Source organism: Panulirus ornatus, chromosome 23, assembly GCF_036320965.1.
Source record: "Panulirus ornatus isolate Po-2019 chromosome 23, ASM3632096v1, whole genome shotgun sequence".
Classification (NCBI taxonomy): Eukaryota; Metazoa; Arthropoda; class Malacostraca; order Decapoda; family Palinuridae; genus Panulirus; species Panulirus ornatus.
The window spans coordinates 3255664-3275000 of record NC_092246.1 but is presented as its reverse complement, the minus strand read 5'-3'; the positions used below and the strand labels follow the sequence as shown (position 1 = coordinate 3275000).

Here is a 19337-nt window from a genome sequence, read left to right as displayed (position 1 = left end):
ACACACGGTAGAGGGAGTTTATCCCGCACAGCGTATTTCCAGTCATTCTTTCTTTGAGGCCCGGGTACATTCCTTCGTCGATTCTTCTTTCTTTTCTATTCAATGATGGTCATCATGATCGAAGCAAACGAATGCCTCATTCGCGGCCATTTTCGGATGAAAGATAAAACATTAAGTGTGAGAAAGAGGAAAAAGAAAAATACATAAGGGATTTATCTAAGCTCTTCAAGGTTGTAGGAAGAGGGAGAGACAAAGGAGAGAAAGAGACCCAACACCTTTGCTCCTTCAGTTTAGGAGCTCATAACGGTCGGTCCTCGTGTAGCTGGTCTTTACTCACAAACTAAGGGAAGCAGCAGCTCGGCGTGTGTTGCTCCTCCAGGTCTGTTGACCTACGACAAATGCAGACAGTTCACTTTGCAGTGATCGAAATGATATCTGCAGAACAGAGAAAAGGGAGCGTCATTTAAGCATAAGGAAAGGGGGGTTGAAGAGAGTTGTTAGCTGGGGAGATGATGAGGTGGAAAGATTTTGATTTTACTTTGGCTAAGCGAGAAGTGTAAGAAGAGATATACCAGTTATGGGAACAGTTACCTAAGCTGGACTTAAGGGATAAATGCTTAGAGGAAAAAAATGATGCGGCACCAATTCAACACCTCAGCTTTTGGGAAGCAGTTGTTCATGATGTGGGGATCGCAGTTTGGAATGAGGGATATAGTTATGCCCAATATGCTCAATATGTTGCGGGATTGAAACGTTTCGAAATATGGTAGCGGGGAAACGAGTTCGATTTACAAAGAGGTATATGTCGAAAGTGCGTTTTGGCACTGTTGCCTTGACCAGGTTATTTCTTCCCCATTCCGAGAAGCTGTACAGGTCCGACCTGTGAGAGAAACAAAAAAAAAAAAAAAATGATCACTGGCAGAACAAGAAGAGCATGAGAATGTGGAAGTGTAGGAAGGAAGTTGAAGTGTGTTAAGTTGTGAAGTGGAATTATTGGCTTGAGTGAATAAGGCTTCAAGAGAGATCATTGATGGAGAGAAGAAAAGAAGGTAGGCGACAGGACAGAACCCTGAGGGACGTCACTGTTGACAGGGTAAGAGGTTGCAGCCCCTCCGTTAAGGAGCTCTGCGATGGAAAGACTGGAGAGGAAATTGTGGTTTAGAAAACGGAGAGAAAAAGAAGAAATGCGAAAAAAAAGGAAGTTTGATAAGGAAAGATTTGTACCACGGTCTGTCGAATGATGTCGACGACCGCCTCAAAAGACTTACCAAAATCCCTGTGAGAGGAGGACCAGAGGTGAGTTACACTGGAAATATCACCAGTGGACCTTCGTCGAAAAGAGAGGGATTGGATTCAGAATCTGTAAGAAAATGAAACTTAAGCAAAGTATCAAAGATTTTGGAAATAAGTGAGGGTGATAGATGGAAGGTTTAGAGCTGTCGCCTTTCTTAGAGATGGATTGGACCAAGGGTCGCTCTATGAAGGAGGGAAAGTTTGGGTTTTTAGACAGAGGCGACGTAGACGAGCAAGGATCGGAGCTAACTTAGGGGCGTACTCTTTTAGGGCTCAATGAGGTGTGCCGTTTGGTCCATACGCCGTGTCCAGCGACGTTGCTTTATCAGTCGTCATACGCTGTGAACAATCATTCTAAGAAAATAGCTTTACGGCGGATTGATTACTGCCACTTAACTGTTCACGGTGACTCAAGAGGTGAGGCCACTCGATTTCATCGCAGGGTTAGTTTTGGTGGGTTTATTGATCGTTCGAAGATACGGATACGATACACCGGGAATGAGATTAGAACTATGTATTAGAACCATATGTAGATAACTGTGCTAAATCCCATGCATTTGATAGAATGAAGATAGATCATCATAGGAAGAATAACCTGATATGTGTCTGTTGTTGTCTTTAGCCTCTACATTATTTCTGCATGTGTATAGCTTATGCATTATTTCTGCATGTGTATAGCTTATGCATTATTTCTGCATGTGTATAGCTTATGCATTATTTCTGCATGTGTATAGCTTATGCATTATTTCTGCATGTGTATAGCTTATGCATCATTTCTGCATGTGTATAGCTTATGCATCATTTCTGCATGTGTATAGCTTATGCATCATTTCTGCATGTGTATAGGTTATGCATTATTTCTGCAGGTGATTGAGACGGAAACACCCACGCCAGTGATGTCAGCCACATGGGAAGAAGGACTTCATGTCGTGCCAGTCCTGGTGTCACCGCGTCTGGCCCTCTGTCATTCAGGTAGGAGAACCACTTTAAAGTTTTAAATTACCCTCCTCAGCACGACGGTACGATCCTTGAGGACGACGGTACGATCCTTGAGGACGACGATACGATCCTTGAAGACGACGATACGATCCTTGAGCACGACGATATGATCCTTGAGCACGACGGTACGATCCTTGAGCACGACGGTACGATCCTTGAGCACGACGGTACGATTCTCGAGCACGACGGTATAATCCTTGAGCACGACGGTACGATTCTTGAGCACGACGGTATGATCCTTGAGCACGACGGTACGATTATGGAGCACGAATACACGATTATGGTGCACGACTGTATGATACTTTAAGATGGTGATGCGATCCTTGACCACAGCGGTACGATCCTTGAGCACGACGGTACGTTCCTTGAGCACGAAGGTACGATCCTTGAGCACGACGGTACGATCCTTGAGCACGACGGTACGATCCTTGAGGACGACGATACGATCCTTGAAGACGACGATACGATCCTTGAAGACGACGATACGATCCTTGAGCACGACGGTACGATCCTTGAGCACGACGGTACGATCCTTGAGGACGACGATACGATCCTTGAAGACGACGATACGATCCTTGAAGACGACGATACGATCCTTGAGCACGACGGTACGATCCTTGAGGACGACGATACGATCCTTGAAGACGACGATACGATCCTTGAAGACGACGATACGATCCTTGAAGACGACGATACGATCCTTGAGCACGACGGTACGATCCTTGAGCACGACGGTACGATCCTTGAGCACGACGGTACGATCCTTGAGGACGACGATACGATCCTTGAAGACGACGATACGATCCTTGAGCACGACGGTACGATCCTTGAGGACGACGATACGATCCTTGAGCACGACGGTACGATCCTTGAGCACGACGGTACGATCCTTGAGCACGACGGTACGATCCTTGAGCACGACGGTACGATCCTTGAGCACGACGGTACGATTCTTGAGCACGACGGTACGATCCTTGAGGACGACGATACGATCCTTGAAGACGACGATACGATCCTTGAAGACGACGATACGATCCTTGAAGACGACGATACGATCCTTGAAGACGACGATACGATCCTTGAAGACGACGATACGATCCTTGAAGACGACGATACGATCCTTGAAGACGACGATACGATCCTTGAAGACGACGATACGATCCTTGAAGACGACGATACGATCCTTGAAGACGACGATACGATCCTTGAAGACGACGATACGATCCTTGAAGACGACGATACGATCCTTGAAGACGACGATACGATCCTTGAAGACGACGATACGATCCTTGAAGACGACGATACGATCCTTGAAGACGACGATACGATCCTTGAAGACGACGATACGATCCTTGAAGACGACGATACGATCCTTGAAGACGACGATACGATCCTTGAAGACGACGATACGATCCTTGAAGACGACGATACGATCCTTGAGCACGACGGTACGATTCTTGAGCACGAGGGTGTTTGTTTCTTGTGCACGAGGGTGGTCCGACCATTGAACATGACTCAACGACCTGGGGCAACGATAGTCTGGCCTTTGACCTGATCTTAAAAGACCATGTCAGAGGTCAAACCATGGGTTAGACCGAAGGCCAGGCTATATCATACCTAAGGGTCGTATGGTCGTACTCAAAGGTTTGCACATCATCGTGTTTAAGGGTCGTATGGTCGTACTCAAAGGTCATACCATCGCTCTCAGAGTTTCTACCGTCATGCTTAAAGGTCGTATTTGTCCAAATCAAGGGTTTCAACAAACAAACCCAACCTACAAGGTAATAGGTCTGGCTGCCCCAATTTCTCTCCAGTTACTTTTGTGTTTCGGTTCCCTCGTCCGTCTTAGGAAGTGAACAGTGGTCCGGGTTCTGTCCCTCGACGCAGGTGTTGTGTGCGACCGAATGACGTCAGCAGGGGTACTTAACGTGCTGGGTGGACGTGGTGGGCGTCTTGCGAATACTCTCAGCTCATCACCAACGCCATCAACTCTGCCTCAGACTTAAACTTTTCTCGTTTGACTCGTTTATCAGGGACGACGTCGGAAGGTGTTTGAGAATTAACAAATTTGAAACTTTAAGCGTGCTGTATACACGCACACAACCAAAGAGGAAAGGCCTAGGTTAGGCTGATACAGAATTAGATTCAACCAACATAGATGTCAGTACTTTCTGGTGAACAGAAGAGCATAAACCCCTTTTGGCATGGCTAATATACTTGTTAAGAAAGGCAAATACATTCGATTTGGCAGTTAAATACTAAGAGGAAGGTCGTGATGCACCTGCATGGGTAAACAGATTAGAATTGTTTTGAGAAGACAAATGTATTATTTGAGAGAGGTTTTACATTCGCTGGCTTGCTCAAACACATCTCCTTGGGTAGGCAAATGCATTGGTTAAGACCGGATTTGCAATGCAGGACCATCCAGCACGTCTGGTCCCATCAGTAGGAGATAGCCGTCGGGCCACCAGCTGTGCACATCATTGCTATGAGCAGCATTTGTTTTTCTCAAGTCGTCTCACCTGTGTTTACAGCTCAGATAATGGATACCTGGTGTTAGCTTTCACTATAGTATTCCTTTTATGTGATTTACAGCCACATGTATCATCATTAGGACTTGAAAATTACCCTGGAAGCTTAACAGATTGTCGTCCAGAGATCATAACGACGATAGGCTATTGGCCACAGTTGAATATACTTAATAGTTATTTGAAATTAAGCTTTATAATGATAAAGACCAATTCAATTCTGTTCTCGTCGCTAGAGTTATGTTCATGAATTTAAATCAATTCTCCATGCGGATTAAAACAACGTGATAGAAATACCTGAGAGCTTTTGTGTGTATCTATCTATCTATCTATCTATCTATATATATATATATATATATATATATATATATATATATATATATATATATATATATATATATATAACCAAGAAGAGAAGCTTTGAACGCTGCTGAGCGTCAGACCAAAAGAAACCTACACCTCCTTAGAGTTAACTGACAGCTCGGGGAACCTGTCAGACAACCCCCTGGCGGAGCGAGCGATGTGGCAGCAGTAGTAGTAGTAGTAGCAGCAGTAGTTCCCTCTCGCTTCTAACCTAACAAAAACTTTGCCTTCTAGCCCGGCTGGCCAAGGTGGTACCGTCGACCTAGTATTGCTAGTACTGGGGCCTTGAGCTTCGATAGTCACTTGTTCCAGCCGGGTTGGAGAGCTTCAGCTCTTGCAGAGAAGTATAGTTAGCTCTTTCAAATAAGATCGACTTCTTTAGAGGGAGTTCGTAGAGATAGGACGAGGTGATGCTAGCATCTGTTATCCAAGGGAGGAACTAGAAGATTTTTGGACTCATTTTTGTAAGGCAGGCAGTCACGGTGATAAGGAACCTTCCAAGAACTCATAAGATCCCCTTCTATATAATAATGATAATGATAATAATAATAATGATAATAATAATGATGATTATAATAATGATAACAGTAACGGGAAACCCATAAAGACAGCAATCTAAAGATCCTTACTATATTCCTGTGTTTTACACCTTGCTGAAGTAAAGATCCCCCCCCTCTTCGCACACACACACACACACACACACACACACACACACACACAATGAAACAGAAGCTTAGCTGAAATATGCACATGGTTTTAAGGTGGTGTAACCTGATGTTTGGGCAGTCGTCAAGAAGGAAGGAGTGCTGCACTTGCGTCAGATAACATCTTTGTTGCTGGCGACCATAAATTGCGTTGCTTAGCGTTCCATAAACCGTTGCAAATAGGATCTTTTATCGGTATGAATATTCTCCCCCCATCTACAGGTGAAGCAACATTTAGGGGAGTGTAAAAGTCCTCCATAAAAGAGAGATGGAGGTGGGTAACGACCACCTCCGAGGTGTGTATGGAGTGGGATGGCGGGATAGGTATGATTACCCGCGTGAGTGAGTGAAGGTGGTCGGTGGGGTTCAGTTCTGCCTCGCCTTCAAGATATGGTCATCAAAGGAGGAGAGGATCCGTTATCCACAGTCAGACATCAAACGCGCCCTGTAGGATCTTGGAGACTTTGGGGCCGTGTGTAGGATTCCCCTCCTTCCGACTGGTTGTAGATACGTTCCTGAAGTGGTTGCTACACGATTGAATGTGACTTCTGTATCGCTAAAGGAACAAGACTGTGTCGCATTACGGAAAAAAGAAAAAAAGAAAAAAGAGATACATGATATTTTAACTCTTACTGGGGAAGGTAATCAGCCATCTTTATTCCTAAAGTTATCTTAACGTAATTAAAGTTCATGAGTGATACTATTAATTCACGGATGCCATTTGAATCCGAAATACATCAGTGACATTTAAGACGGGCATTAAACCTGTATAGATTACATCTATCAAGTTCTGGATTTATTGTATAATTATGTCTCGCAAAATGAAAAAAAAAGTATAAGACAATAACTGGGTTGATTTTTTTCTTAATCTTTGATTCTCTCTTTTTTTTTATCATATCTTGGGAACGAGTTGTTGCTGTCTCTTATCCTGATGGCTGTCCCTCATGTGAAATTCTGAGGTTTCTGGCACTATGTCATCCATCTTATTTATCATATGTCAATTTCCTTGGCGGAGGAAGAGGAATATGAGGGTGGGCGAGGGGCCAGGCGTTGCTGACGATGAGGTGGGGTTTCGTACTCGAGACAAAGGGCGTCCGGCAGCCGGATGGATAAGTGAATTTCCAGTAGATCTCTTGTTGCATACGAGAGAGTCTCACGGTCACCAACCTGACAAATAGGAAGAGGGAACTTCGTTCGCCTTTACCCGCCATTCTTGTTGCTCTGGTGCATGTCGAGATTCCAAAACTTATTACAGATCTTGTATTCCGTTTCATACTCGTCCCCTCTCAAGGTTAGTTAATCAGTTTGCCGCAGTCCACACCGGGGGGGACATCGTTAAGATGCGGTGTCACTCGCAACTTAAAACACCTGGAGCAAGACGGCGCGATTCTTGAGCACGACCCTTGGAGCAAGGCGGTGGTCAGCCAATGGGTACGATGGCCTGTCCTTTGACTTGACCATCACTGGGTGAGATCAGAAATCACGTCATTATCCGTAACGGTCGTTCCGTCGTGCTCAAGAAGGGTAGTACTGTCGTCCTCTTGCTGAAGGGGCTGAACACCATTATCAAAGCTATTTTGTCTTTAATTTTCACCCGTGTTGAGACATACGGACACGGAGAAGAGAGGGCTTGAGTCTCCTATAAATACAACCGTGTTATGATTAGTGTTCGTCATTACTGGACGAATGTTGTAACAATAAAAAATGACAACAAAAGATCTGGTGTTGGCAGAACAGTATGGAATATAATATTTTCAAACGTGATAATGATCTCTTGTCCTTGTCTACGCAAAAGATTCTACATTGTCAACAATCAGTGAAGATTGTGAAAACATCTCCAGGTGTCTTGCAGTCATATTATGAATTCGATTTCTTTGCCTGTGTCACACAGAAATTAGATAATCATTTATAAGCGTTAGTTCTTTGTTCTTACTCGTGTAAGAAGAGAGACGCTATTTGGCCTGTGTTTTGTCATTTCTTTTTCTTATACTGTCAATCAGTATTTTACGTGATCGGTTCACCCAAAACACGCTGGAGATGTACAGTGCCTTAGTTCATCACACCCACACACCTTTTTCATTTTTGAATTTAAAACGAAATTAGAGATAATCTTTTTTTTTTCTGATATAATTCTGCGGGTCTTAACAGTTACCATGCATGCTGAGAAACATTTGCATTCTCTTGGAGAAAAAACTAAACTTTACATGACAGACCGATGAATACTTTTCCCTCATATCCATGAACTATATCTGTCACTAAATCGATGACACAGAAGAATACATAATCCTTTATGATATTCATATCAGGCCAGTCGGGTGCATTTCCGTAATTGACATTTATCTATACATGCCTTGTTTAAAAATCTATCAATATACAAGTAGTTTACCTAAGATTTATTTTAGAGGAACTTTACCTGAAGTACGATTTATTGCATATGAGATTACAAAGCAGTTGAAGTGCTCAGAGCCTTTGAGGATATTCCTCAACCAAGAAAAAAAGATAATGCAGTGCGCTAACATTTAACATTGCTACTGATGGACCAAAGGTCATGGCTCATATAATTCATTGGCCTGTTAACGCTTACGCCACCATAACTCAAAACCCTCTTATCGAACGCCTCCTCTTGAAAAAGAACCTATTGGGTGCTCTGCTGTCACATGTTCACTGGGCGCGCCCCCTCCTGTATACCTACGGAAGTTATGGACTCGTAAATCCCCGAGATGAACTCCCAGCGCGACGCGCCAACCGTTATTCTCACTTACGCAACATTAAGGTTGAGATTGACTGGGATTTAATACCGCGCTAGCGTATGACCCAAGTGCATCACTCTAAGGCCGCCCCCCTTGACACACGCCGGTATCACGTATCAAATTAATTATTCCCTTGAAGATGGTGGTAAATAACATTTTGATTGTAAGTACTGTACCATTGCGCAGTGTGTCTTCATTTATTTAACGTGACGATGCGGTATGTGAAGTAGTTAAGGCACCTGACACCCAGGCAGCGCCGAGACGATTTCACCCTGTGCGCAGGTGCCAAGGTTCTCTGTCACTTTCATCTGTGTCTCCTGGGACGTTCTAAAGGTCGTGGTTGTCAAAGGGGATCATTATTATTTAGTAGCTCGAGATATCAGCTTACCGGGACGATCGATTTATGGATTAGAAAGGAAAAAGAAAACTTTTGTTAAAGGATAAAACTTTGTGATTGAGCGAGCGGCCAGCGGTATGAAATAATAGGAAATGATACGACGAGAGTTTACACGTCTCCCGGATGTTCCCTGCATAGCAACATCCGGGGCTTTGGATGAAGGATAAACACCCGTTACATAATCTGGTTTTTAACGCCTAGCTTATATGCCATTGTGCTTGCTATATGCTTTTGAAAACGAATGTGCCTTGCATAAGACATGGTGTTCCATACGGTGTAGTTAACTGAGACAGACCATAACTTGAGATGATTTACAATCGTAGCCACTGATGAAGAGCATATCACGAAGAGAGCCTAATGATTTAAAAAGAATTATTTTTTTGTTTTGTTTGTGGAGATTCGCCATGAGATGGGCACACAGAACGTCCCTCACGACCTCTGAGAAGTTCAGCCAACACCTCGAAGGTTTTGACTACGAAGTGAGTGAGTTTGTGCGGGTCACCACCCTTGCCTTGTTATGGGAAACACACAGGAATGTCAAAGCATATTCGAAAACTGGGCAGAGATAGACGAAGTGAAATGGAATTATTACCAAGTTTTATACAGTTGTTAAAGTGTAATTAGAAATCGGTGTATGGTTACCTGTCGGTTCATGTTGAGGCAGAGAACATCAGGTATTCCATACATCTATAACACAAGATCACTAATGAAATAACTGAGGGTATTCTATCGCAATCTGTCCTTTTCTTTATCTCAAATATTTTGACTATTTTGAAAGTATAATCCTCTTCCTTCGACTGTAGTAGCATTCTCAAAACTACTCCTCGGCTTTTGCCAGCATAGGTTCAAAAGTACTCTAATTCTGAGTGATTTTACAGCGTCAGTCACCTTATCTCTATCAGTTTGTTAAATAATTTAAATAGTTATCCAGGAGCCAATCATTTCAGATATAATGAACGATGATTAGCATGACTTGCTCACAGCTTGAAACTGGAAATGTATTTAATTGCTTACATGTAAATGTTGTGTCCTGAACGCGATGACACGCTACAATATCCATAGTCATCTATATAACGTTTTTCTTCATTTTTTTTGGAATGTGCCAATTAAGGTAGATCAAAAAGATCTCCCAAACTTGCTTATCGTGAACTTCATGTTTCGCACGACCATTCTGTTGGATACTAGCACTTTATTTATTTTTCTTTTGCTTGTAGCCAGAAGTTAGACAACTATTATGGTTGGGAAGACCATGCAAAGGAATATTTCCTCGGTTGTTTTCTAAAATTAACGCACCGCCGTCTTTTACGATAGGCTTGGGGGTCAAGCGATGCTCGCAGCTTTCAGCATGTCGCAATATGCTGCTCAGTGGGAGTCCACAAATTAAAGGTGGTGGCATTCGATACACATAATGATGGAAACGCCTTCATCACGTCAGACACGAACCGTCATTTAAATCAGAGCAAAATTAAACTGTTCCGAGCAACAACGTAATATAAGAAGACAAAGCCTGTTAGGAAATATAGAAGCTGGAAAATCATTTTCTAGTTCATCGGCAACAAATTGGCATGGTTAATACATGGCGCAAGTAAAATGTACTTTAAAGTTTCCAGTTATTTATATATGCGTATATATATATATATATATATATATATATATATATATATATATATATATATATATATATATATATATATATATATACATTGGTAGAATTACTTTTATTCAGTACTGTTCATAAATCATTAACTCATTATGAGATAATAAGTACCTGTGTACTAGTTCCAGGTTCAGTTGGCTGGAAATAAAGTTATGAATCTTTTCCTTTTGACTGTTGAGTGGAGGAACGAGTTTTTAGGAGTAGAAGAATTTGGGAAGCGTTGGTCGGTGGGTTCTTGGGACTGAGGCGATAAAGAGGATAGGAAAAAAGAGAGGAAAGTGACAGGGTATAACAGATCCTATTGCTCAGCCCAGTTGCCATATGACAGTCTTTGTTTCATTTACAAAGTAAACGAAATTGTTAAACAAATTGAAAATGCACTTTAAAAGTTTTTACAAAATGTGAAGCTATTCAGAACTATGCTAAATTTACATTTTGCGAATCGAGTAACATATGTTGTATGATTACATTCCGTTGACACAACTCTGTGTTACATTATATTTCTTCTGTTGTATCTGCTAGGAACCATAGCATGAAAAGATCAACTTTGGTATTTCAAAGTATTCTGAACTATCTTTTACATTAGGTAATACGTTTCCATCTGTAGTTATGTTGCTTTCATGAAATGCAATTATTTAAGAAATGTTCTCAATTCTGATTCTCTTCGTTCCTTCAACGTTTGTAGAGAAAAAGGAATAACTAAACTACTTGAAATTTGGATTATAGACTTTTGAAAGCATAACTTTATGTATTAGTTCACTGCCTTCTTTTTTCAATTGAATTTAAGTTGGTTATTTAAGCAACTGACATGTGGAAGAATTACCTTTTACTTAATGCAGGTTAATCTACAGAACGTTTTAACTTCGTAGAGAAACTTCCTTCAAAACTTGAATGAAGATGATTAAGTTGGTCCAATTTTTTATTTGTTGTCCTTTTCTTATTGTCTTATTTTTTTCTCTTATTGTCTTATTTTTTTCCCTTTTGTTGTCCTTTTCTTGGATGTAGTGTTTGTGGCATTTTGGCTGTAAGTTGTTTGGCCTGTAGATAGAACTGATACCTTGATGGTAAATGCGTATCTTCACGGGAGAAGTGAAGGTACTGATTATACATTCAGTGTTGAGGTTGTCCTCCCGTAGACATTGTTTTGGTATTTTTGACATTGCCACCGCATGATTTTGCTGTGGTCCTCACCTTTAACGCAGCCATTACATTCAGAGGTATGTACACTTTTAAAGTATGATCATTCGGGATTTATCTAACCTATGTTTCAGGATTTATCTAAGTTATGTTTAGAATTCATACCATAAATGCAAACCGCTTTTTATAGACTGCTTGAGAATTTGTGGCTTCGGTGGCTGCTATCAGTTCTAATGTCGTGAGAGTTGACACTGAATGCTGACAATATCTAGCAAATTCTAGAATTAGTATACGTCAGCTGTCTTCATATATGCACAGCGTGTATATAACGTATAGGAGTCAGTATACGTCTATAGAACCACGTTCCACGTCCGTGAACTACTAAAATAATGATTAAAGATGAATTAATAAAAAAAGTTATTAAGTAAGTATCCCTTCATTAGCTATACACTGAATTTAGAAGATACAAACGATATTCCGGCAGGAAGATATTAATTAGAAATAATGCAAATAAGATGATAAATAATAGTGAAAAATACCAATAAGAAATTTTGACAAACTTAAAATCTAACTTAACGAAACGTAAGTTTTGTACTACACACCTTTGAAGCCCAAAGTAAATTCAAAGTTATTTAAGGGTTGTCAGTTATATCAAAATAAAGCATCGGAGAACGAGTGCTTTTTCGTGCGAATGGCCTCTGAAGCAAAGAAAATGCGACTGTGATGTGTTTTAAGAAAGAACATTTAATGTGTAGGTAAGAGCTTGATATTGTTACATTTTTAGTAACCAAGCGGCTGTATATTTTCAGTTCTTTCATGCAATACTTTTACTCCTATTTGAACTACCTTTCTCGGTCGCAATAAAGAAGATGATTGAGCTACCGTCGAGATCGCGTGTTGGTTTGGTTAGATTCCGAAAGTGATTGAGATACCGCGGTGGCATCGAAAGCGATTGGGATCTTGCAGTCGCCAGGCTATGATTCCGAAAATGATTGAGATGGAGATTCTCTATTGGCTAGGCTATCATTCCGAAAGTGAAGTCTCACATTCTCAGTTTAGACTTCTCACTCAGGGTGGTGAGGATGGTGTTTTTCCCATCATGCTAGAGATCAAATATCATTCTGAGTAAAATTGTTTCATACTAGAATTATAGCAGGTGGAAGCTTTTGTTTCGTTGGGAAAGAAAAGAGTAATTTTACTCCAAATTGGATATGGCTTCTACTAATATAAATATGATTGCTAACCTGGATTAGATTTTTGGCTTGGTTCAGAGGCGTTATATATATATATATATATATATATATATATATATATATATATATATATATATATATATATATATATATATATATTGGAAAGGATCACAATTTTGCGCGTGATCAAATATATTCCAGTGAGTTCACGGGGAAAATGAAACACGATAAGTTCCCAAGTGCACTTTCGTGTAATATTAACATCATCAGGGGAGATACAAGAAATATAACAGTCAGTTGATATACAACGAAGAGACGTAGCTAGGACGCCATTTGGTAAACAAGTGAATACACACACACACACACACACACACACACACACACACACGTCTCTTCGTTGTATATCAGTTGACTGTTATATTTCTTTCGTGTATCTCCCCTCATGATGTGATTAACACACGAAAGTGCACTTGGAAACTTATCGTGTTTAATTTTCCCCGTCGACTCATAGGAATATATGTCACAGTTGCTTGCGGTTAGGGATTCGGGTCGGGCACCGTGCATGTCATGAAGTGTATATGTGAACAAGACAGGTCACCGTTCAAAAATTTTGCCTACAGCAAAGCTATCCAGTTTATGTAGACCTTCACTAACATTCATTTTACAATTCTTTGTGTATCTGATAAGGTAAAATCTAATGATACTTTTCTTCACCTAGGAATTACAAGTTACAACTGGGTTAGCACTAGACCAGTCAGTACAGTGGTTATGATTTCGAATATGATCAAATAAAGCATTTGAGTGTTGTCCTTTTTTTTTTTATACAATATCTATGTCCTTTTCTTTATACAATATCTATGTTATGGCAGGCACGGAGCTAGACCCTAAAACCACAAACTACAAACACTTGTGAACCAACAACGTCTTAGCTCCACCTCTCCTATATATACACTGACTGTTCTTTATCTTCTGTCTTATTCTTATAACTCTCCTGAAGATGCAATTACTCGAAAGTGCACCTGGGACTTATCATGTTTCATTTTCCTTGTGGTTATCTGCAATTGCTAGATCATGTTTGTCATTGTGACCTTAATGCAATATATATATATATATATATATATATATATATATATATATATATATATACACTAGTAATCAGAAGTGATGTATTAAACCAAACTCAGATTTTTTTTTGAAGTTGGTAGCGTTTTACTATATCCAGACTACTACTTCTTTGATATATATATATATATATATATATATATATATATATATATATATATATATATATATATATATATATATATATATACATTTACGTGGCTTTAGCGCCAATGATTATTCATTTATCTTCATTTTGTTCATTTTCGTTTGTAAAAGATCCCACATTTTCACCTTTTCTGTAAGTTTAGAATTTTCATTGAAATGAGGAATGTGATCAGGCTGTTACAATCTTCACCTCGTACTCTAATCTCTGTGGGTCAGTTTTTCCTTGGAGAAAATTTCAAAATGTCAAAAAAATGGGAAATGGGCTTAGAATTATTAAAGCTGATTAATATTTCTATTGAGGTTTAACTTTGAATGTCTTTTCGAAGAACCACTTAATACCCATAAAGTAAAGTAATAATCATATCATGAATACTGATTTTATTTTCTAGAATGTATAGAAACGTAGCATTATCTTTATTTCTTCACAGGTGTGTCTCCTTAATATGTACGGTCTGGCCAGTGTTGGGGTTTGCAATTATGTAGAGCCAGAAATAATAAGACTGCCCCAGATACCTCTAGCTTTCTCTCCAAGGTGTTTGGTAAGCTCTTGCCTTGTCTAATTCAATTATACGAGATCAGGTAAGTAAACATTATACTAAGTAATCTGTTTTATTTCAATAGTGTTGAAGGCACAATTGTTTTACGTTGATATTTTGTCTTTGTGCAGATATTCTTTTTTTTATTCCTACATCAGCGTTACGAGTGAATATGTTTTGACACTTCAGAAGTCTGGCATTCTAAAAGCGTAAAGGGTATTGCATGGTTGATTACATAAAGACATGCATAGCATAGCTTATTTGGCTGCTCGGTGTATTGGTCATTTGAATTCTTGTCTGTTAATGTAGCACAGAAGAATACAAATTGATAATAATAATAATAATAATAATAATAATAATAATAATAATGATAATAATAATGATGATGATAATAATAATAATAATAATAATAATAATAATGATAATAATAATAATAATAATAATAATAATAATAATAATAATAATAATAATAATGTAATAATAATGATAATAATAATAATAATGATAATAATAATGATAATGTAATAATGATGTAATGATAATAGTAATGATAATAATAATGATGATGATAATAATAATAACGATAATAATAATAATAATAATAATAATGATAATAATAATAATGATGATGATAATAATAATGATAATATTAATAATAATAACAATGATAATTATATTGATAATAGTATTAATGATAATGATAATAATAATGATAATAATGATAATAATAATAATAATAATGATAATAATAACTATGATGATGATAATACTAGTAATGATAATGATAATAATGATGATAATATAGAAATGATAATGATGAAAATAATGATAATAGTAATAATCCTACTAACAGTAATGATGATAAAAGTAATTGTAATTTGAATTCAGTGGAATTTTGAAGATGATTTTCCATTTTGATTGGGAAAAGATTATTTCTGCGATAACATAACGGTTTCAGTTTTCACATACGTTTAATGATAGGCCAACTAGACCAGTGCCAGAAGAACCTCATAAGGTTCTCTCATGATTGCGTCCCTCATTTTGTTGAACATGTGTGTGTGTGTGTGTGTGTGAAAGTACGGAGCTCAGTGTGCATCCACCAGTCATACACCGGCCTCAAGAGAGTGCCCACACACCAGCATTTGAGTTCAGCACGTAAGCGCGAACTGCCGTCATCATGAGCGTTTTCGTAAGGTCATGATGGGTAGCTATAGTGATAAATAACAGCAGCGATGCACGTGCCACTCCTCGTCGAGGCCAGACACAACAAAGCCTCGTTTGAGGGCGAGGTAGTTTGAGCAAAGTTGCCGACATACGGAGAGACTCGTGCTAAACGAACGAGTCATGACACCGCCCGCCCACTAGGCTTGATGCACATGTTAAAAGCCCAGTTTAGGGTTGGCTGTCAGCTGGATGAAGGTAAAGTTAGTGAATAATATCTTTTAACGTTTGTGAAAATGTTTGTCATTTTTTTTTGGCTCATGCTCAAAGAAAAGAGATGAAGCCTTTTAGTGGCTCATTTGAGCAATATGAAGGTAAGAATTTTTGTTGTTTCTTATATTTTGTGGGGATTTATTTGGGGGGCATGTCATTTCTTGGAATTCGTCAAGATAACTACAATAATTCTGAAAATAAAAGAGATTTTCTCTTTCTATGATTCTGAAAGGTAAGTGGAATATTTTTGACAGTATCATGAAAACATATTGTTTTGTTTCTCAATGTTGGGCATTCAGTAAGTGTGGAGGCCAGAATTTTGGTTACAGTGGCTTTGATATAACTCTCTAGCCGGGAGATTACACACACTGCTGTCCCCGGAAATTGGTGGCGTGTAAAGCGTTTATTAGATTTCTTATCACGGATCTGGAAACCAATTGTGAATAGCCTCGAGATTCTTCCTGGTGCCTCAATATTGATCGGCAACCGTTGCCTAGACACTGTCGAAAGGCCATTTGGTTTTACCCCATTACGTGATGGCTTGAGGTTCCCAGTGAGTTAGATGGAGGCTGTTTGATGACGGCTAAGAGACTTCGTATCGGCCAGGCCAGGAGGTTGGGCACAGGCAACTTGAAGGAGGTTGTCTGTTGGCGGCCCCGAAGATTGGTCGCTTGAGGCTGCTAGATTGGTTGTGTCGGCGGACGCGAGGTGGAGCTGACTGGTGGCCAAGAGATTCGAAGGTGTCTGTGGCGAGGGTTATCTATCATGGGGCTCTGACGTTACTTGTTAGTGACCTGAGATTGATTGTCCGGCTACGTTATCTATTGGATGACCTCGAGACTGATCTCAGACTGGTTCCATTTGGTTCCGATATTACTTTCGAACTCTCTAGACTGGTCATAAAAACGAACAGAAGTGTTCGTAGTGTTCAGAAGAAATGACTTTGCAACGTGGTCATTTAACGTTCATCTTTTTTGTTTTGTTTTGTTTTCCATCATTTTTTTTTCTTTTTCTGTGACATGCAAGTGTGTTTGTGTGTGTGTGGTTGCAATTTGCGATTATTTTCTGTGTTACGGGAGGGTATTGTCCCGTTTCGTAACCTTGCATCATGTCTTTACTACTACTACTACTACTACTACTACTACTACTACTACAAACACACACACACACACAAACACACACACACACACACTCACACACACCAGCCTAAGCCAGGTACCAAGTTATCGACCATCCTTGAGGGGAGGATGAACACTTGGGTCTGATGTGGGCAGACGGCCATACCTTTGAAAGACTCGAACCCATGCGGGTCCTACCCTGGCCTGGCCTGGCCTGGCCTGTTTTGACTCCTGGTCAAACGTTTAGATGCTTTCAAGAAATTGGTAAGTGTATTGTACCGTGGACGAACAGTAGAGGCTACGTGGTTTAATGGCCTTCTGTGCAGTTTACTGGTTTACCGCGTGGTTTACTGGCTTACTATGTGGTTTACGAGTTGAGCAGATGCACAGGGAGGGCAGAAGGTATGTGCACGGCCGCGGATCACGTACACACAAGGTCAGGAAGGCCTCAGGGTTGGATGAAGACTGTGGCATTAGCAAATTACATCCAAGTTGGTCTGATAAAGCGTCGGGGGATATGTAACCGCCAGATACAACACGCTCTCCTCCCGGGAAACCTCGCATACGTGACAGGGAGCACGGGAAAGCTGTCAACACACCGACCCCAGCCTCCGTGTCTGCGTCACGTGCATATGACAGCCTTGAGAAGTATTCATTTGCGTTGATCTCTGGACAGTTATCCTGCTTGATGGATCAGAGCGGCCGCGGCATTCACAGATGGTCGAGCCTAGGGCGTGACTGGAGGCATTCACACCCGGTCTCCGTGGACGCACCTCGAATTCTAGGAACTATAGGACCAGGTCTTCGTCACGCGCACTCGTCATGCAGACACGTATGCTGCACGGTGGGTGAGGCCAAGGAGCGCGCGCACAGGTGGCAGCCGCTGACGCGTCGTTAGCTAGGTATGTTGGGGAGACGGTTAGGTGAGTGACGTGGGCCGTGAGGTGACGAAGGGGCGACACATCAAGGAGTAGGGCGACAATGACCGGCCAGACGACCATCATGGAGTGTAAGGACGCACGTAAAAAGAGACTCAACCGCTTGATGCCGGCTGAATTGTGGCCTCATCTGAAGCCAGTATTTCTTCATGTTTCCCTCACCATCCAAAGTAGTGGATGATGATGATGATGATGGTGGTGGTGATGGCGGTGGTCGTCTAGGGTTCTGGCTATACGTATGGCGGCGGTGCTTTGGTGGAGAGTGATGGCCGTGTATGGTCCTTTGTGCTCGCGGAGCGTACTGGGGGTCTTGTGTCGAGCCCTGCATATATGGTGACGTATGTTGACGTACTCAGTGCATGGTGATGGCGCAGCGGGTGATGGGGAGCTCCTCTCTCTCTCTCTCTCTCTCTCTCTCTCTCTCTCTCTCTCTCTCTCTCTCTCTCTCTCTCTCTCTCCTTGCTGCTGCTGCTGTTTCTGCTGCTGCGCGGCGGTGGTGGTGGGTGTTGAGCAGGGAGCGGCGGGCTATGGGTGGTGTGGAGACCCTATCTTCTCTTATGCTAGACAGAACTTGGATCGGAAAAATGCAGAAGACGACAGTCGGCTTTCAGCGCAGCGCCTTCCCGTATTTTCGATCTGCGACGTGTCGTAATGTCGGACCTACGTGGCATTTGTGTTGTTGATTCTACGATGTTTCGACCTGTTGTTGCCTGTGGGGAGTGGGATGTGGGGGGATGAATGTGTTGAACGACATCCATTTCAGAGGAATTTCCCTGTCGCTCGACAACAAGCTCTCCTCCTACTCCTAACATGAGGCGCACAACGTCTCTTGACATTGATGTCAGTAGGTCGGTCGGTTGATGTCTCGTCTTCGTCCTGGATGTCGCTGTGGCCTCAGGATCCCATTACGAGAGTCCCTGGGTGCTTAAGGAGAGCCAGGGACGTGTCACTCGGCGTCCGTCGTCGGTCTCACCTCCACCCGGTAAAAGGCTCTGTGGTAACAGCAGAGCAACAAGCAAGT

General features: G+C 41.0%; 1 protein-coding gene across 1 annotated transcript in view; it reads left to right on the top strand.

The window, feature by feature from the left end:
- Nucleotides 1-19337, top strand: part of LOC139756716 (uncharacterized) — a 507212-nt gene that overhangs the window by 39352 nt on the left and 448523 nt on the right. The window contains exon 3 of the mRNA XM_071676399.1: nucleotides 2160-2265. The gene's annotated coding sequence lies outside the window, so the exon portion shown is untranslated. The remainder of the gene's footprint in view (nucleotides 1-2159; nucleotides 2266-19337) is intronic.